The sequence below is a fragment of the Symphalangus syndactylus genome, chromosome 9, assembly GCF_028878055.3.
Source record: "Symphalangus syndactylus isolate Jambi chromosome 9, NHGRI_mSymSyn1-v2.1_pri, whole genome shotgun sequence".
Lineage (NCBI taxonomy): Eukaryota > Metazoa > Chordata > Mammalia > Primates > Hylobatidae > Symphalangus > Symphalangus syndactylus.
Genome location: NC_072431.2, coordinates 42,422,618 through 42,443,552, shown reverse-complemented (window position 1 = coordinate 42,443,552; position 20,935 = coordinate 42,422,618). Strand labels below are relative to the sequence as shown.

Genomic DNA, 20,935 nt, shown 5'->3' with positions numbered 1-20,935 from the left:
GGCGGGCGGCTCTAGTCCCAGCTAGTGAGGAGGCTGAGGTGGGAGGATTGCTTGAGCCTGGGAGGATTGCTTGAGCCCGGGAGGTGGAGGTTGTGGTGAGCCAAGATTGTGCCACTGCACTCCAACCTGGGTGACAGAGCCAGATCCTGTGTCAAAAAAAAAAAAAAAAAGTAGAAAAAACAGCAGGGCTAGAGATCAGAGGTAGTTTAGGGATTAAAATACACTGTTACTGATTAATAATAATGTAAATTTCCTGTTTTGATAGGAAGATGTAGAATTTGCTAGGAAAGAAAATAAAAATACGAGGACAAATAATATATAAATAGTGTTAATAGCATACTCATGCATTTTTACAGTGCACGGTCTGATTAAGTAAATTTTGGTACATCCATACGATAGGGTGGTATGCAGATATTGAAAGAATGAGGTAGGTTTATGTGTGCTCTTAAGGAAAATTTTCCAAGAATATTATTTAACAAAATATATATATGCATAGAGTATCTTTAGAAGTATATATAAGAGGTTGGGCAGGGTGGCTCACGTCTGTAATCCCAGCACTTTGGGAGGCCGAGGTGGGTGGATCACGAGGTCAGGAGATCGAGACCATCCTGGCTAACATGGTGAAACCCCATCTCTACTAAAAATACAAAAAAATTAGCCAGGCATGGTGGCGGGCGCCTGTAGTCCCAGCTACTCGGGAGGCTGAGGCGGGAGAATGGCATGAACCCAGGAGGCGGAGCTTGCAGTGAGCCGATATCGCGCCACTGCACTCTAGCCCGAGCAACAGAGACTCTGTCTCAAAAAAGAAAGAAAGAAAGAAAGAAAGAAAGAAAGAAAGAAAGAAAGAAAGAAAGAAAATATTGTAAAGAAATGACTTAACACTATACATTTTCAGGTGAGCTGGAAACCAAGTGGCAGAACATAAAAATAACCTGTGCTACTACAGTGTCATAGTATTATGCATAATGCTAGATTATTTCATGCTCTGACAATAACAGCATTCATTCATGGGGGTTTTTAGAGTTTTCACCTTTCGCATACATTATTTCAGTCAAAATTAATCACTCTTCGATCTGTGCTCTCACATCAATTAAAATATTTTAAGAATTATAAATGTTAAGTGATGTTATGTAAAGTTTGGAAAGCGAGAGAAAAGAGTTTAGGCTGGGTATGGTGGCTCATGTCTGTAACCCCAGCACTTTGGGAGGCTGAGACAGGCAGATCACTTGAACCCAGGAGTTTGAGACCAGCCTGGGCAACACAGTGAGACCTCATCTCTAGAAAAAATACAAAAATTAGATGGGCATGGTGGCGTGCACCTGTAATCTCATCTACTCAGGAGGCTGAGGTGGGTGGATCACTTGAGCCCAGGGAGGTAGAGGCTGCAGTGAGCTGTGATCACACCACTGCACTCCATCCTGGGCAACAGACTGATACTCTGTCTCGAAAAAAAAAAAAAAAAAAAGTGTCTAAATGCAGCAGCCATGATTTTATTCTCTTCCTTCCTTCCCTTCTGTTCTTTGCCTATGCCTTAAAAATATATAGCTGTAGCTAAGGTATACATGTACTTATAGGCTTTTCTGTGTAATATATTTCTTTTTTTTTTTTTTTTTTTTTTTTTGAGATGGAGTCTCGCTCTGTCGCCCAGGCTGGAGTGCAGTGGCGCGATCTTGGCTCACTACAAGTTCTGCCTCCCGGGTTCATGCCATTCTCCTGCCTCAGCCTCCTGAGTAGCTGGGACTACAGGCACCCGCCACCACACCCAGCTAATTTTGTTGTTGTTGTTGTATTTTTAGTAGAGATGGGATTTCACCATGTTAGGCAGGATGGTCCCGATCTCCTGACCTCGTGATTCGCCCGCCTTGGCCTCCCAAAGTGCTGGGATTACAGGCATGAGCCACCGCTCCCGGCCTGTGTAATATAGTTCATGCATTTCCCCAGGTGTTGTGTGGTTGTCCTCCTTAGCTTTTTAAATAGCTGCTGTTTTGTGGAACATTGTGATTACTTCACTGTGCTTCACTTGCACCTTTACTCGTGTGTTCTCCATCACAGCTGCGTTAGTTTCCAGCCTTCATGCTCATCTCTTCCTAGACTCTTGGGGCTGGGATGACCTCTTTGTCATTAGAATCAGGGTAGAGAGAAAATACCTAGCAAGTATGTCTGAAGGAATAGATGTACCTTCTGGGCTTTATAACAGCGTTTTAAGGTGTAGGTAAATATGAGCAGTTTTCAGCCAAGGAAAGGAGTCAGATTAAACAGTCACACAGTGGCTATGTGGAAGTGGGTGAACTCAGACTTCGGTTCAGTTCTCCTAACCCCAGCAAAGCACTTGGCAGTGTTGTTTTTTTGTTTTGTTTTGTTTTGTTTTTTGTTTTGTTTGTTTTGGAGGTGGGATCTCGTCCTGTCAGGCAGGAGTGCAATGGCACGATCGGCTTACTTGAGCCTCCTAGGCTCAAGTGATCCTTCCACCTCAGCCTCCTGAGTTGTTGAGATGATAGATGCATGCCACCACACCTGGCTAATTTTTGTATTTTTTGTAGAGACAGCGTTTCGCCATGTTGCCCAGGCTGGTTTTGAACTCGTATGCTCAAGTGATCTGGCGTGAAACACCGTTTCCGCCCTTATTTTTTTTTTTTTTTTTTTTTAAGGCTAGTCAAGTGAAGCAGAGGGAATGGGAAATCCTCTGTTCTTAAGAAATAAAACATGGGTGTTGGCTTTCTCTCCCTTGAACTTTCAACTCTTAAATTTTTTTGTTAAATTTTTAAAAAGTTAATTTCTAAAGCCATCTTCTGGTTTGTCTCAAGAGAAGACATTACCTTTTGTCCTGAATTCTCTCCCTTGAACTTTCTCTCCCTTGAACTTTCAACACTTAAATTTTCTTGTTAAATTTTTAAAAAGTTAATTTCTAAAGTCATCTCCTGGTTTGTCTGAAGAGAAGACATTATTACCTTTTGTCCTGAATTGCCTTTATTCCATAACAAATAGCATTTGAATGCCTTCTGTATGAATGTATGTTCTGAGGTTTGGCAAATACCTACAGTGTGTATTTGACACTATTATTCTGGTCATTTAAAGAGTACTTAAAAATTTAAATCATTTTAATATGAAAAACCTTTCTCATTGTTTCGACCATGCACTAGTGCACTAGTATCTCTAGTGCACTGTACATATCTGATTTTCACTTTCCAGGGGGGGATTTCTATCTCAGGGTAATGGAGATTATAACTATCAACGGATCCTAATCTTTTTTATTTCGTGGTTTCTGAATCATAGAATTGTTTTGCAATTAACTATAGAAGCAAGAATCTCTTTTGGGGGTGAGAGGTGGTGTGTAGGAGCAGAGGAGAAGGGATATATAGGAACAGAGTGATCTATTTTATTTTACTATTTTTTCTTTATATTTTTTAGAGACAAGGTCTTGCACTGTCACCCAGGCTGTAGTGCAGGGGTGCATGGCTCACCGCAGCCTCTAACTCCTGGGGTCAAGCAATTTTCCTGCCTCAGCCTCCTGAGTAGCTAGGACTACAGGCGAGTGCTACCACACCCTGCTAATCTTTTATTTATTTTTTGTAGATATGGGGTGTCTACTTGCCTAGGCTGGTCTACAGCCCTTAGGCTCAAGCCATCCTTCTCCCTTGGTTTCTCCAAGTGCTGGGATTACAGATGTGAGCCACCACACCTGCCTAGGGTGATATATTTTAAGAGTACAAAGTAGATTAGTTGTCATTGAGAATGAAAAGAATCAAATCTAGATGTTCGTGTCTCAATTTGAGATCTTCATGTTGCACAAAGTTATTTTTGATTTGTAACTTTTTAAAACTTTGTAATCAAGTTGATTTATTTGTGGTTATTGTAATACTATTTTGCCAAATCCTAAATGGTTAACTTTACTGCATTCAGATTTGAGAATATACTTTAGGTTTTAAAGTTGCAATCTTGACATCATTTATGAATTATTTCACAAAATAACTACTGTTTGGAGAAAGAACTGATCTGATTTCTTCTTTTTAAATCAGTGATACTAAAGGTGTATTTAAGCCTGTTTTGAGTTTGTTGAAACATCACTCCAAAGTGGAAAGATGGAAGGAAGGCTTCGAGTTGGACAGAGCTGAGTATGAATTTAAATTTTTGCCATTTCCAAACTAGCCATTTATGGGGCTGATCTTTGCCTTGTTTGTTTTGAGGATTAAAGGAGATAATGGGTGTAAGATACCTATGCCTTGTCTAGTTAAGTGTTCAGCAAATACTAATTCTCCCCCATCCGTTACAGTGGGATGGGGATTCCCTGTGTTTGCATAAGGTTGTCCTGTAGCTCTTTCTGTATTTACATATGTGGTTTAGTCTTGAAGGTGGCTGGCTGTGTTGTGTATTGAAAATTGCTAGAAACTGAGAGTTGGTTATTATATTGCCATTGAACTTTCTGTGTAATGGATGGTTACCATGTGTTTGTGTTATTCTCTGGTAAAAGGCACTTTTTATACCAGTGGAGTGTAAATTCCAATGTGAAAACGTTAATCTTTGAAAACCCTGAGCTAGGCTCCTGTTATCAGCCACTCGAGCGTTATCTGGTGCTAGAGGCTAACCAGATCCCATTAGGCAATCCTTCCCCTCCCTGTAGCACATTGCCCAAGGGCGAGACTCTTGGAAACTTCAAACTGAGGCTCCCCATGGCTGTCATTGCTTAAGATCTCCCCTGGGTTTTTACAGAATGGGATAATGAGAAACCTTCCAGGCAGAGGGTCAGTCTTATACCTGTCTCCATTCATTTTGCCTCCCTTCCTCCTCCCTGCCTCCATTTAAATCTTTCCTGTTCTTTAAACCCTACATTTCTCAGGATGCTTCCCCAGACAGCTCTCAATTCTACCCTTCTGTCTCTATTAAACATATTAGCACTGACACCCACTGCCTTACCTACTACTGCCTTGGCCTTTTTGATGCTCATCTCGGATTACAGCCGACCTGAGGGCATCCACCAGCCAGCCTGCCATGCCCTGTGCATCTCTGGCCTGGCTCAGCCCTGGGTGCACTCTGCCTGGTTCACAGCAACTGATTCTGTTTCTTCTTTGTCAGATCCAACACTCTGTCTTGGAAGAATTCTCTGTAAGGTTTTCTACACAGCAGTCTTCTGTCTGTTACTTTTAGAAAGAAATGAAAAAAGTAATTTAAAAATAACTTGGTGGCTGGACGTGGTGACCCACACCTAAAATCCCAGCACTTTGGGAGGCCAAGGTGGGAGGACTGTTTGAGCCCAGGATTTGGAGACCAGGCTGGGCAACATAGTAAGACCCCCCAAGTCTGCAAAAAATACTAAAATTATTTGATAGCTGGGTGTGGTGGCATGTGCCTGTAGTCCCAGCTACTCATGAGGCTGAGGTGGAAGAATCACTTGAGCCTAGGAGGTTGAGGCTGCAGTGAGCCGAGATCTTACCACTGTACTCCAGCCTGGGTGACAGTGACAGCCTGTCTCAAAACAAAAACAAAAGTTGGTATATGCCTTCCTTAAGTGTTTTTCTTTTCACAGACATATGTTAAATAAATGCCATACTTTTTGTTGTATAACTTGACATTTTTGTACACACAGTGTGTATTATACCAATATGCATTCTCCTAGAAATGATTTCTAGTTATTGCATGTAATTCATTTTCCAGCCTGTAGGTGTAACATAATTTTTTCAACTATTTACTTATTACTGAATTTTAAATAACACTGCAGTGAACATTGTTCTAGTTTTATCGAATGACTTCCAGCAATTAACTGTGTTGAATTACTAAACATAGTAGTATCTTTCAAAAATTTGTGGAATATGTTTATCTTATTAGTATCTGAGTAATTTACATCATGGTCCAGAACTGAGCTAGGTGTCAGGGGTACACGTAGACATAAGTATTATAGTACTAAGGATAAAACAATGTGTATACCAATAGGAAGGGATGTCAGCTACTTAAGTAAATAGACTTTAATTATTTAGATAAAATAGGCATGAAAGAACTTTAATGTATGCAAATTTATAAAACATCAACCAGCAGCTGTTCATACCTCTCCATGTGTGGGGTGGTGGGAGTGGGGCACTGAGATGCAGACTGTGGCAAAAAAAAAAAAAAATCTACCTGCTTTACAGACTGTGGGAAAAGAATCTACCTGCTTTACAGTTGCATGACACGGTCACTGAAGAGAGTGGGGACAGAAAGATGTGGACCTGGGTAGCTTTGGAAAATGGTGTTTTGACTATAATCTATAAAAACTACAAAAAGAACTGTGCATAAATGCTGTACTCTAGTGGGTAAAGTTTGTCATGGGACACAGGTTGACAGTTCCAACACTGCTTTACATATGTACGAGGGTTAAACAAATAGTGAAGGGTTGGTGGATGGAGAGAGCCAAGTTTCCCACAGCTGGAGAGGAAAGTCAAAGGTATGCAAGGAAGGCAGGCTAGAACGAACCTTGTGGGACTGTATTAAAGTCAGAAACCTCAATGTGAACTTAGGTTTAGCTTGACATAGATACAGAAATAATTATATTTTAGTGTGTATTCATGGATTAGGACACACGTGTATTTCCTAGATCTGTTCACTGAGAGAGCTTAGAAGCAATAACACCCCAGTAGCAAAAAGTACACCCGGATCTTGGTTCCTAAATTCCATTCTCTAATCACAGTAACCAGGACTCCTTGAAGAAATGGATAATTATAGGTCTGCGGCGTCTTGCATTGTCAGAAAATAAGGAAGTGCCCACGAAACAAAGGATGTGGGCATGTCTGAAGGCCATACCAGCCAACCTCAAAGAGCTCCTAATAGCCAAAGCTGGAATAATTTGAGCAACAAAATAAATAATATGATGTACTGCATTGTAGTCCAAGGTATAAAATAAATATACCTGCACATAGCTGTATACTGGGAGAAGAGACATCTTCCTTATAGAAGAATTTCGAGTAATGTTTGCAGATACCTCCCCCTTCACTAGCTAGGCCTTAGTCCTCCCTACACCTTGAGTGTGGACTGAATTTAGTGACTCACTTCTAAGAGACAGAGTATGGAAAGGTGGGGAAAAAGTAAATTTACGGTGGAGAAACCTGCCAGCACTACCTTGACCAAGTAATCAAAGTTTAACACAACCAGCAGTAAACCATGTTCAAACATGAAGAAAAGTTTCACTTTGGGAGAATTGCTTGAGGCCAGGAGTTTGAGACCAACTTGGGCGACATAGCGAGACCCCATCTCTACAAAAAATTAAATTTAAAACTTAGCTGGTTGTGGTGGTGTGCATCTGTAATTCCAGCTACTTGGGAGGCTGAGGTGGGCACATCGAGGTTCCAGTGAGTCGCAATTGTGCCACTGCACTCCAGCCTGGGGGACGGAGTGAGACCCTGTCTCAAAAAAGAAAAAAAAGAAAAAAGTTAAAAGAAATGTACAGTGAATACTGACATACCCCCCGCCTAGATTCTATAATTAAGATCATGCAATCTGGGCTTTATTACATATCTACCCATCACACCATCTTATTTCAAAAAGTATTTCAAAGTAAATTGCAAACATCAGTACATGTGATCCCCCAGCCCCTACCCCCAACAAAAATTTGTTTAAAATGTAATTTCTCGGTGGCTCACGCCTGTAATCCTAGCACTTTGGGAGGCCGAGGCGGGTGGATCACGAGGTCAGGAGATCGAGACCATCCTCGTTAACACGGTGAAACCCCGTCTCTACTAAAAATACAAAAAATTAGCCAGGCGCAGTGGCGGGCACCTGTAGTCCCAGCTACTCGGGGGCCTGAGGCAGGAAAATGGCATGAACCCGGGAGGCGGAACTTGCAGTGAGCCGAGATTGCGCCACTGCACTCCGGGCTAGGAGAAAGAGCAAGACCCCATCTCAAAAAAAAAAAAATGTAATTTCTGCACTCTCTGCCAAGGTTGTTGTGCAGCACCTACCAGCCACAGCACAGTTGACGCTATGTGATTGTGCCCCGTTGAACCTCGAGGCATGTGGGAAATTGGAGAGGATGTAGGTGATGTAGGCATGCTCCAAGGTGAGCACAGATGTGTGTGATTGGGTGACCCACTTGACTGACGTGGATCTATACTTGTGGGTGCTGGGGCATCATGGGATCTGTGAAGATCCAGAAAATAGCAGCTGTTTCCGGGCATGAGGGCGGCTTTAGGGATGGCGAGAAGGGATGGTGAGTCTGCTCTGGGACAGAACTGAGCTACTAAAGTTGTAATAATGTAGAGTGCCTGAGCATTTATTTGGGGAGAGCCAAAGGCCTGCCTCACCATGCCATTCCCCCCTCCCCTCTGATCTCTTGGGAAAATAAATAGAGCGGGAAGAGAGGGTTTAGCTCAGGAAGGGGTAGGAACACTGATCAGCTCATCAATCAGGAGAGTGCAATTATGCAGAAAGGACAGAAATCACTCCCTGAAGGCCACAGACTTGGGGATTTGCCCAGAAGAAGACCTTACAGCTGCTAACAGTAGCCCTATTCAGTTGGGGTGCATAATGATTTTAAAACTAATCAGGAACCAAAGCCTGAGGCTGGGGACAAGCACAAATATCTTGTTGACAGAGCAAACATCTAGATTTTGTCAGATAGGAAGTTTCTGAGGAGGTCAGAGTGATGTAATGGTGTGCACTAAGCTTTCATCCTTAAACAGATGGGCCCCCGAGGTACCATCTGCAGCTCCCTGGGGCCCTTCAGAATGACTTCCTATAAATTAAATTGTCCTAAATTGGTATCGAGAAATTAGTCTGGTAGCCATATATCAGAAGCGAAACTAGACAAAGGAAGGAAATTTCCATGAAGTTACCCATTTCCTTTTCCTCCCTTGCTTTATAAATAGCAAGGGAGGTTTATTATTTTGATCAACTTTCTTGGTTAGCATGTGAATATTATTGCCCCCCTCAAATAGCCATCCAAGGTAAACTTCCCTTTCTCCTCTCAAGCTGGGACAACTGCATTTATCCCTACCTAAGCCAGCGTCAGCTGGATATTTTTCATAAACTGCCTTTCTATTTTGGGCCTTCTGTTTTTATTGAGGAGGAAGTAGTGGTTTTGTTTCTGGTTTTTTCTTTCATCAAAGGGATATTTGTTCTGGAAGGGCAAGGGAAGGGGATGCTTCTCAGTCTAGATCAGAGGGAGAAAATGTCCGACATCATATGTAAGTGGCTGATGATGAGTCTTAATTGGTGAAACATTTCAGAACAGAAAGTGGGTCCACTGTACTCATCCTTTTATTTATTCAGCACTTATTGGTACTTTGATTCGTAATGGATGATATAGCCTCTGTTCTCAGGGAGACAGACAATCAAAAAATAGCAAAGTAAAGTTTACATAGGTATGAGTGGAGTATTAGAGAAGCTGGGGCAAGGAGTTCAAGGAGGAGGTAATTTTCCTTTCTTGAGATGGAATCTCACTGTGTTGCCCAGGCTGGTCTCTAACTCCTGGGTTCAAGCGATCCTCCCACCTCAGCCTCCAAAATCGCTAGGATTACAGGCACGGGCCTCCATGCCAAGCAGGAGGTGATTCTTGAGCTGCGTCTCAAGGGAGTAGCCAGGTGAGGTGGGAGTTGGGTTGGGGTAGGGGAGACCACCCTAGCCAAGGATGAAAGGTGAACCGGGTGGTGTGTATGGGTAAGTGGATGGAGCGTGGGGTGCGGCAGGGAGCTGTGAAGTAGGTTGGCTTGGAACAGGAGTGAAGAGGAAAAGCCGAGGCAGGTGCATGTGGGTAAGTGGGTGGGCGAGGCACTGGGGCGGGAAGCTGGGGTGTTAGCCTATCAAGCCTTCTGGCTTCTGTTACCTGAGTAAAATGGGAAGAAAGGGCATTTGCTAGAGTAGGATGGAGGAGAATGACAAAAGTTTGAAACAGTGGTTGCAGGGAGTGGGAGGAGGGCCTTTTAGAATATTAAGGGTCTTTTGGGTGGGAGAATTCAAGTGCAGTGGCGTCTTTCTGCACGGTGATGCGATTTCTGTGGTCTTTCGGGCCCAGGGTGTAGGTGAGGACAAGCTGAGTTGTGTTATTAGTTCCCTTGGGTTTGGCTAAAGAAGAGGGTTGCAGAAAATTGAGGGTGCTGGCAAGGGGGTGATTGGTGGTGGGGTCCACACTGTGGGAATGAAGAAGGGGACATACTCAAGGGACATCCGAGATCTTAGGACCTCAGAAGGGAGGGGGTGTGCAAGCCAGAAGGATAGGAGGCTGTGGTCATGAAGCAAGAGTATGGAAATACGGCTTCTGACTGAGGTGTGACCCTGGGAATGGCCGGCCAGAGTCAAGAGCCAGGGATCAGAGCTTAAGTGCAGGCTTAATTAGAACATCTGCCATCACTGACCCTGCACTGGACACTGCCCTGAGCGCTTTGGACTATTCATTCAACCGAGCCCCACAAATAGGTACTCTTATTTATTGCCATTTACAGGTGAGGCAGCTGAGGCCCAGAGAGGTGAAGTAATTGCTTAGGGTCATGGAGTTAATAAATGATGGAGTGGAGCTTCTAACCCAGGTTGTCTCCTCTGCTCTTGTTCCTTTAGGAGCTGACTACTGGGCAGGAACGTCTTTCAGGAGAAAAAGAGTGGAAGAGAAAATTGCGAACTAAGGCCACCTGCCCCCTGTTCCTGGTGCATGCGAAGTTATCAAAAATAGGTAGGTGATGGCTGAGGATTGGGGTAGAGTGTGGTATGACTGTGAGTAGTGACTGAAAGAGGGATGAATCTTTACCTGAAGTTAGAAGAGAGATGGCCTGTAGAACGTCCAGTCTTTCCACCTGCCTAGAGCCACTGGTGAGCCAGCGCCTCCAGGGGAGAGAAGCCCTGTCAAAAGCAGAGATAGGGGAGTTAGTGTTTAATGGGTACAGAGTTTCAGTTGGGGAAGACGAAAAACTTGTATAGGTGGATGGTGCTGATGGTTGCAGAAGGATGTGCTTAGTGCTACTGAACTATATACTTAAAAATGGTTAAAACGGTAAATTTTATGTCTTTTATCATAATGAAAAATAAAAACGTGGTGGAGGGAGGGAGTGATAATCACTACCATTTATGAAACCCTTTCCTGGTACAAAATTGTCACTTATTAAATATTTGGATGTGTGCTGGGGATTTTGTTAAGTGCTTTACGTGTATTTTCATTTAATCCTCACTTTCAGAGATGAGGTAAACTCTGCTGTACAGATGAAGAATCTCAGGTTTAAAGGGATTAGGCAACTTGCCCAAGGTCATACATCCGGAAATGGTAGAGGCTAGGCTCAACCGGATCCTCACACTCCAAAGCCCTTGCTTGTAATTGTTAGGGAATTGAACAGTGGACAGAAGGTTCCAGAGGCTGTGGGGGAAGGGAGAGGGGGTTGGTGATGGAGGGAGGACCTGGGATAGGGAAATGCTGGGTGAAAAGAGGGTTGGGGATAGAGGAGCAGCTAGACCAAAGGAATGAGAAGTCGGATGGACAGGACCATCCTCCAGTGTCCAGACTGGGCATGCGCTATCATGGAACTGGCAAAAAGTCCAAGTGACACCAACTTGTTCTCAGAAAGGGGCTGGAGGTTACAGAGAAGTGAGAGAGCCCAGCGTGGGGTGTGCCTGTGTGAGATCCAAAGACAGTCTTGTCAGCAGAGGATTCTTCCCAGTCTGGGACCTGCGGCCGGAGGGGCTGGCGGTATGGACAGTGTGGACATGAGTTCAGCCTGGGTGCCTCTTCTCATCTTCCTCCTGAATGCCCTTTCTTCCTGCTGGCCTGCCCGAGGGGACCCAGGCTGCCCATTGAGCCTGAAGTCAGCAAGCTGATCGTGAATTTAGGTACATGAACACAGGGAGGGGGTGGCAGTGAGGAGGATTGAATATCTTTCTAATGCTGACAGACCAAATGCCAAGGGTGAGGGTAAATCATGACCAATTACCTGGCTTTGTAGATGATCAGCAAACTGCAAATATTTTGCCACAGATTTTCTTTGTTTTTAGCAGAATGGTATGAAATACATACATGAGGAAATAGATTTTATCTGACTCCTTCACAGATTTTGAGGTTGTAACCTGTATCTTCTAAGGCGTGGCCAATGGTATTTGTGATCCTCTGGGTGCAGATGTGGATTTGTCTCAGATATTTGGGTTTAGTGAGGTGTTTGTGAGCTGCTGAGGAGGGAAATGTGCTCTCGAGCGTTTCTGTTACCTTCATGTGTTTACTTCAGATTCAGCAGGATTCTTTTACTGTCTTGCTGGTGGTTCTACAATCTGTGCTAAAAGCAGGCTGCCTGAGCAGGGCTTTCTGTGTAATAGAGGTGACCATGGAGAGTGTGGTTCTGTGATTATATAATAATTTTGAATAAATAAAAAGATGTCTCACGGCAGGTCCTATAAGGGCAGCCTGGAAGTGACATCATGAGGCATTAAGTTGCACTGCAGCTGAATCTTGCAGCTATCAGACATGCAGCAGTATGTCAGCTGTAACCTCCAGGTGTAAATAGACCTTCATCAGCATTGCTGGAAAGTGCTGGGAGGATCCAGAGTGCTGCGGGATGCTATCCATCAAAAGTCGTTTGCAGAACTTTGTTCCTGGCTGTGATAGGTTTTTAACCCCTGTAGCTGACTGGATCTGTGGAGCCTTTCATAGTTTATTTCAAGGAAAGGTAGCGGGTATATGTGCTCACTGGTGCCAAATTCAGATTAATCGTTTTACTGTCTCCTTTTCTGCCCCCTTTTCACCAGCTAAGAAACAGGAGCTAGGTAGAATTTGCCTTAAAATGAAAATAGGACTAAGGTAATGTTAAGAGAAGTAGCGAAGTAGCCCTTTGTTTTGGGAAATAGTGATGGCTAACCTTATAATGACTAGTTAACCTTCTGTGCTTTCTTGGAATTACCTACAGGATGCTTAGGAACAGGATTGTGTCTTTTATTCACTGCCAGTCCCTCAGCCAAAAACAGTGCCTGGCTTTTACTAGGCACTCTAATAAATGAACTTCATGCAGATTAGGATTCTAAAGCACAGAGAGATTAAATTGCCTGCCCGAGGCTACACAGTTAATGGGTTGGATTCCTTAACAACTGGTAGAGGCATAAAGTGAAAGTCACAGAAAATAATGTTTTCCCTTCAGAAGCTCTTCATTAACAATATTTGCCGAGACCAGCTTGGTTGTGGAGACCCTAACCCAGTGGCTCTAGAGGAATTAAAGACACACACACACACACACACACACACACACACACACACACACGGTGTGGAGTGGGAAATCAGGGGTCTCACAGCCTTCAGAGCTGAGAGCCCCGAACAGTGATTTACCCACATATTTACTGACAGCAAGCCAGTGATAAGCATTGTTTGTATAGATTATAGATTAACTAAACGCATTTCTTACGAGAAATAAAGGGATGCGAGAAATAAAGGGATGGGTCTGGCTAGTTATCTGCAGCAGGAACATGTCCTTAAGGCGCAGATCACTCATGCTATTGTTTGTGGTTCAGGAACGCCTTTAAGTGGTTTTCTGCCCTGGGTGGGCCAGTTGTTTCTTGCCCTCATTCCGGTAAACCCACAACCTTCAGCATGGGTGTCATGGCCATCACACACATGTTACAGTGCTGCAGAGATTTTGTTTATGGTCTGTTTTGGGGCCAGTTTATGGCCAGATTTGGGGGCCTGTTCCCAACAATATTGACCGTGGTTTTAGAGGACGCTTGAATAAAACTAAAGGCCAGGTGCGGTGGCTTATTCCTATAATCCCCACACTTCGGGAGGCTGAGGCAGGTGGATTGCTTGACCTCTGGAGTTTGAGACCAGCCTGGGCAACATGGTGAAACCCCATCTCTACAAAAAATACAAAAATTATCTGGACACGGTGGCTTGCGCATATAGTGCAAGCTACTGAGGCTGAGGTGGGAGGATCACCTGAGCCCAGGAGGCAGAGATTACAGTGAGCTGAGATCACACCACTGCACTCCAACCTGGGTGAAAGAGTAAGACCTTGTCTCCAAAAAAAAAGTAAAATTTCTGTATCTATTAATGCTAGTTTTTATAATTCATTTTATTAAAAATAAATATAATTTTATGATATAATTTTATAATTTTGTTATGAGGATTAAATGAGAAAGAACTTAGAACAGTCTGTACCATGTAAGTGCTATACATGTTTGAAAATTTGCTTTGTCTATTCTGAGACCACTAGAAAAACAAAATTGAAAAAGAAAAAAAAGAAAATTTGCCTTGAATGTCATTTATTTTTTAGGATGTTTGATGGCTTACTTGGTTTTAATTTTGAAGTAAAGGCCAAAAAAATTTTTTTTAAAACTATGGAGATGTCTTTAAGACTAGACCTGAATAAGAAAATGTAGGCCGGGTGCGGTGGCTCACGCTTGTAATCCCAGCACTTTGGGAGGCCGAGGTGGGCGGATCACGAGGTCAGGAGATCGAGACCACAGTGAAACCCCGTCTCTACTAAAAAATACAAAAAATTATCCGGGCGTGGTGGCGGGCGCCTGTAGTCCCAGCTACTCGGAGAGGCTGAGGCAGGAGAATGGCATGAACCCGGGAGGCGGAGCTTGCAGTGAGCCGAGATTGCGCCACTGCACTCCAGCCTGGGCGACAGAGCGAGACTCCGTCTCAAAAAAAAAAGAAAATGTAATTCAAGATACAACAGGAAGGCCAAATGAGGTCTGCTTTTTAGTAATTAGAATGTTATGGCCGGGCACAGTGACTTACACCTGTAATCCCAACACTTTGGGAGGCCGAGGCCCATGGATTGCTTGAGTCCAGGAGTTCGAGACCGGCCCTGGCTAACATGGCAAAACCTCCGTCTCTACTAAAAATACAAAAATTAGCCAGGAGTGGTGGTGCACACCTGTAGTCCCAGCTACTCAGGAGGCTGAGGCAGAAGATTGCTTGAAACTGGGAGGCGGAGGTTGCAGTGAGCCGAGATGGTGCTGCTGCACTCCAGCCTGGGTGACAGAGTGAGACTTAGTCTCAAAAAAAAAAAAAAAAAAGAATTTCACATTACAGTCTGAACACTACATTAATACAAAATATTTTATAAGCCAAACAACTAGAATACAAACTTTTGGTAGGAATTGTCCACACAGGACCAAGAAAAGTATATTAGGAGAAAGTGTTATTGTTTGGTACAGTAGTCTTTAAACATTTTTCACTTTACAATCCTTTAAGTAAAATACTTTTTGCTCATACCTGCAACATTTGTAAATTTATAATTACACATTGTTTACTAAAGCTATTTCCATTATAAAATACACAAAAACAAATAATGAGACAAGTAAACATGACTAAAAATTTCAGTATTTTCTTTCTATACCCCTAGAGATCATCTTTTACTGTCTTTTAAGACATCTGGTTTAGAAAGAGTAATCTAGAAGAGGAGACCCACAGCATTTTTTGAAGGAGAGTTTATTATTTCTTTGGAGTTGTATGTAGATGAGATATTGACAGAAAAGTATATTGTTGGACAGATTGAATGTAGGATGTTTGGGAGTAAACCAGAAAGCTATCCCTGGGCCATTTGTCTAAAAATATTGGTGAGGTATCACAAATCAAACCCCTAAGGATTAAAGTGTCCCATTAGAATTTTCAAATCACTTCTTCATAACTGATAATGCTATGCACTCTGGAATAGGGGAAAAATATAGTTCTTACACAGGTATACAAAATAGCTTTTAAATTTGAAAGGTATTTCAATGACAGTCATGCACCATATAATGTTTAGGTCAACGACAGACCACATATACAATGGTGGTCCCATAAGTTTATATTGGAGCTGCCCTATACAGGTGTACTGTTTTTTATCTTTAATACTGTTTTTTTTTGTTTGTTTGTTTTGTTTTTTTGAGACAGAGTTTTGCTCTTGTTGCCCAGGCTGCAGTGCGATGGTGTGATCTCGGCTCACTGCAACCACCACCTCCTAGGTTCAAGTGATTCTTCTGCCTCAGCCTCCCTAGTAGCTGGGATTACAGGCTTGCGCCACCACATCCAACTAATTTTGTATTTTTAATAGAGACGGGGTTTCTCCGTGTTGGTCAGGCTGGTCTTGAACTCCTGACCTCAGGTGATCCACCTGCCTTGGCCTCCCAAAGTGCTGGGATTACAGGCATGAGCCACTGCACCCGGCCATATACTGTGTTTTTACTGTCTCCTTTCTATGTTTAGATGTGTAAGTACTTACTATTGTTTTACAGTTGCCTACAGTATTCACTACAGTAGCATGCTGTATGGGTTTGTATCTTAGGAGCAATAGTCTCTACCACAGAGCCTAGGTATATAGTAGGCTGTCCCATCTAGGTTTGTGTAAGTACACTCTGTGATGTTCACATGGCAAAATCTCCTGACACATTTCTCAGAATGTATCCTCGTTGATAAGTGATGCGTAACTGTATTCCTGAATGGAATGGTAAGGAGGCCAAGTTAATCTTTCAGAAGTGAAGAAGTGGAGATGAGATGAAATCCCTGGACTTAATGTGGACAAGAGCTGTGGGTGGATAGCTGAGCAGTGAGAAGGTGACTTGGCTTAAGGGCCCCCAAACAGACCAGGGTGGAGGTGGCTGAAAACTGTGACAGGGCAGGTGCAGAGCCTAAAATGGGGTGCTCGCCCTCATTATTGTGGAATATTTGCTGGTACATTAATCTTAGTTTCTTCACAAATTAACATTTTCTAAGACTGTCAATCTTTTACGTGTTTCTGGACCTAAAATATCACTTGAAGAGAGATTATCAAGTTAAACTGGATCAATTGAAAAATTTGCCCCTGTGGATCAAATTCAAATTTTTTGAGTGGTTTTATTTTTGAGAAAATTTTTATTTCAAGAGACAGTAGCAACTATTGTTACTGGAATTTCAGCTTATGCTGTGATCAATATCTGTTATACAATTGCTGTTGCAAACTATGCAAGCATTACTTTGAACTGCATCTGATACAGCTTGGTAGTCCAGGTCATTACTTGCAAATTGATGAGTCCTGTAGCCATAAAATCAAGTATCACAGCTGTGCCCTATTGAGGGAAATATGGGCTTTTGGTGTAAGCCATCAACGAGCTGTTGATTGTTTGGAAATTGTTGGTGACAGTTCTGCCCAAACTTTGCTGCCTATTTTGCAGGCGTAGGTTTGCTGCTATTCATGGGCTGCATAAAATAACATTCAGCCTTTCCTTGGTTTCCAACATGCTTAGGTTAACCATAATGATTCAACGTTCACTTCCTGTTGGCTTTTAGTGTGCATACCCAAAACGTCGAATCTTATTGGAAAAACAAATGTAAAGCAAAGTGCGAGACCATGAGAGGAGTTTTTCTTGATATGCTAGACGCATAGTTGTCTGAATGTATGTGGTGTGATTGATTTGGAAATAATGCTTTCAATTCTCTTTTACTGCATATGTCAAATAATTTCCTGTTAACTAATATGATGTTTTGGCTTTTGGTTTTAGTATGTCTTAGTACAAATATTCAGGGATAAATTCTTTAATTGAATGCATCTTAGAGACAAAGTATTCGGTTGATCTATTAAACTATCCTCTGCTCAACTGGGGAGAGTCCTGTAGTAGGACTCCCAGGGCAGAATTCATTGGCCTTGCAATATCAGTAACCACCTAGACCAACAAAGGGTAATAAATATGAATTTAAATTTATTTGGGATGATGGTTGGGGTAAGCTGATCAGTCTTAGTTTCCTATTGATCTTGGGGACTGGGCTTAACTACTGAAAAAAGGTGGCAATTTCAGACATTTAGAATTAAAACTATCCTTTCTTGAATAACTAAGAGCAGGTTGGAAAATAAATGATAGATTGCCCAAAGCTTCATTTTCACTTGAGAGTGTTTAAAACTATGTACTTTGGTTAGATGTGAGCCCGTAAAAAAATAAAAATAATCGAAAACAGGTGAAGGTGCCTCAAAAAAGCTAAAAACACAGCTACCAACCCCACTACTGAGTATATATCCCAAGGAGAGGAAATCAGTATGTTGAAGACATACCTGCATTCCCACGTTTATTGCAGCCCTGTTCACAGTAGTCAAGATATAGAATCAATTTAAGTGTCCTCAGCAGATGAATAGAATGGAATATACAATGGAATACTATTTAGCCATAAAAAAGACATTCTATCATTCGAGGTAACATGGATGAGGTTGGAGGACACTATGTCAAGTGAAATAAGCCAGGCACAGAAAGATAAATACCGCATGTTCTCACTCATATGTGAAAACTAAAAACGTTGATCTCATGGAAGTAGAGGTTACTAGAGGCTGGGAAGTTTTGGAGGAGGGGTGGAGCTAGCTAGAGGTTGGTTAACAGATACAAAATCACAGCTAGGTAGGGGGAATAAGTCCTAGTGTCCTATAGCAATCTCAGGTGACGATAATTAACAGGAATTCATTGTATATTTTCAGATAGCTAGAAGAGTGGATTTTGAATGTCCCCAACATTCAAATGATAAATGTTTGAGGTGATACATGTTAATTATCCTGATTTGATCACTATACATTGTATACATGTATCAACATATCCCACCGTACCCTCTCAAAAAGTTAGCAATAATTTACAAGTTTAAAAAAATTCTGTGTACCTAGTATTGGAAAGAAGGTAGAAATTGGCAACATTTCAGCAATGATGGCATTCTATGAATTAACAAGTAAAATATTTAAGTGTTATTGGAGTATTTCCAGCAGAAAGATTTCACAACAAGAGAGAAAAGATCTGGAAATAGGTGGGCAGATATTGAAGAACCAGAGGAAATAGCAAATATGGACCACTGGTGCGTGCCTTTCATTCCTCAGTAACTTCCTTGAAAGATGAGCTATGTAGGGAGCTAGTCTGGCAGTATTCAGCCCTGGAGTTTTCTTAAATGATAGTTATGCTATCATTCAGAGAACATTAGTAGTAAGATTCTTATCCTTAATTTTACATAAAAAAGACTTGGTCACTTTCATAACTAATTAGTTGCATTTGTGGCTTAGATGGGGGAATACTGAGAAACTGATAGTTGGCAAATACTCAGAAGTGACAGGAATAAAATAAGAAACTGATAAAATCAGAATTTGGGGTTGCTAGGAGTCCTTGAGAAAAGTAGCCTCACTAAAAGAGTGAATCAGGGAAAAGTTTTGCTGATTCTAGATGCATTACTCATTAGGAGAATGCAAACATGCCCTCCTCACTCTTGAAGTGGAGGCCGTGGGCGCGTCGGGGGAGGGCCTGGCTGTGGCAGGCATGTCTGCAAACCCTGGGGGTCTGCCTCACATTGTTTGTACAGTAAAGAAAGATTTAATACTGACACGTGGCTCTAGTTTACAGATTCTAATCTGCCAAATCCTATTTCAAGGATGTGGACGGGAGACTACATTCAGAACTATGTGCTTATAGAAATGATGAAAGCCTTTTTTTTTTTTTTTTAATGAAAGCCTTTAAAATTTTTTCTCTGAATGACCTTAGGCAGATCACTCATTCACACTGGATCTTAATTTCTTAGCTAAAAATGAAGGAAATGTTTATTGGAATAATCTCCTAAAGACCGTTCTGCTTCTGAATCTGTCCATTTTGGTTTTTTTCTTTCTTTTTGTTTTTGTTTTGAGACAGGGTCTTGCTTTGTCACCCAAGCTGGGGTTGAATGAGTCTGTTGTGAAGAGCTGAGGATGGAAGGTGATGTTATTTAATACTACCCCCATGAGTGTTCTGGGGCTTTACATGCAATAGTTGCTTTAACCCTGCATTATTCATTCACTCTATAAATCACACCTATGAGTTCAGGATATCACTATCCTCATTTTACAGATGAGAGTGAGTAACACGGACAAGTTCATTTAAGTACTACTAGTTAGTGCTTGAGGTGGAATACATTGAGCAATGTCTGTAATAATGATATCAGTGAGTCATTGTAAGGTTTAAATGAAATGAAAAAAGTCATTGTTTTGGGTATTAGAATTGTTCTGGTTTTTCTCTTTCTTCCTGTTTTCTCACAGATTACTTGGAAGTAAAAAAAAAACAACAAAAAACAAAAAAAAACCTTTTTAAAAGACAGTAAGATCTCAAATCTGCTCCTCAAAGAGGAAACACTCAGTGTTTGGATTCTTGGGATCTGATGGGGGCAGGCAATAAATGGTACGTCAGTTTTCCCTGTCTGAATTCTGAACCAGTTCTGAGAGACAAGGAGAAAGAAAACATGGAATTCAAATTACACCTTAAATTTTTTTTTTTTTTTTTTGTTACAAGACAAGGTCTCACTCTGTTGCCCAAGCTGGAGTACGGTAGCAGGATCATAGCTCACTGCAGCCCCAAGGTCCTGGCCTCAAGCCATCTTCCCTCCTTAGCCTCCTGAGTAACTGGGACCACAGGTGCACACCACCGTGCCTGGCCAAATTGCACCTTTTTAAGATGATAGAACTAATATCAGAGACTTTGACTTAAATTTTAAAAAAATGATTTTTATATGTGCCAACAGTGTACATCCCACTCCTGAATTCCACAGTAGAGACAGCCTGCCCTCCTGCTTCCTGGCAGTGTTGGGCCATCAAGGCTTCCCATGTGGGGCCAGAAGGCTGACCAGACTTAAACCTGTGCTTCCAGAGAGTAGCTCGGTCCCCAAGAAGAAGGAGGAGGGAAGGGCTGGGACCCATCCCCAGTCTCTATTCCTAAACTTCCTGGGTTAGGAAAGTCATTGGAGCTTCTAGGAAGGGGGCTAGTGACAGGCCAGAAGAGGAGCCCAGATGGTAAGCTAGAGGGGTGCTGTCCTCATAGAAGGAAGCAGGAACCAGGCAGACCCATCCCACTCCTGGACCCCAGTCATAAATGCTCTGTGTTTCCTAAAGCCAGCATCATTCAGAATAAATTATTTTCTTTTACTTGAGATACCAGCTTTTGTAAAAGTGAAATTGGATTAAAAATAAGTAACAACAAAAAACCCTAACCTTGTTGCCGAGGCCAGTGCTGCTGCTGTTTCTATTTTAGTAGAAGTCAAAGTAAAATATTCTGGCATGTATTATTCACTCTG

At 42.2% G+C, this 20,935-nt stretch overlaps 1 protein-coding gene across 5 annotated transcripts in view; it reads left to right on the top strand.

Annotated features, from left to right (window-relative positions):
- The window catches only part of TANC1 (tetratricopeptide repeat, ankyrin repeat and coiled-coil containing 1), a 268,517-nt gene that overhangs the window by 17,398 nt on the left and 230,184 nt on the right, over window positions 1-20,935 (top strand). For all 5 annotated transcript variants that reach the window (XM_055292020.2, XM_055292021.2, XM_055292022.2 and 2 more), the window contains exon 2: window positions 10,513-10,624. The gene's annotated coding sequence lies outside the window, so the exon portion shown is untranslated. The remainder of the gene's footprint in view (window positions 1-10,512; window positions 10,625-20,935) is intronic.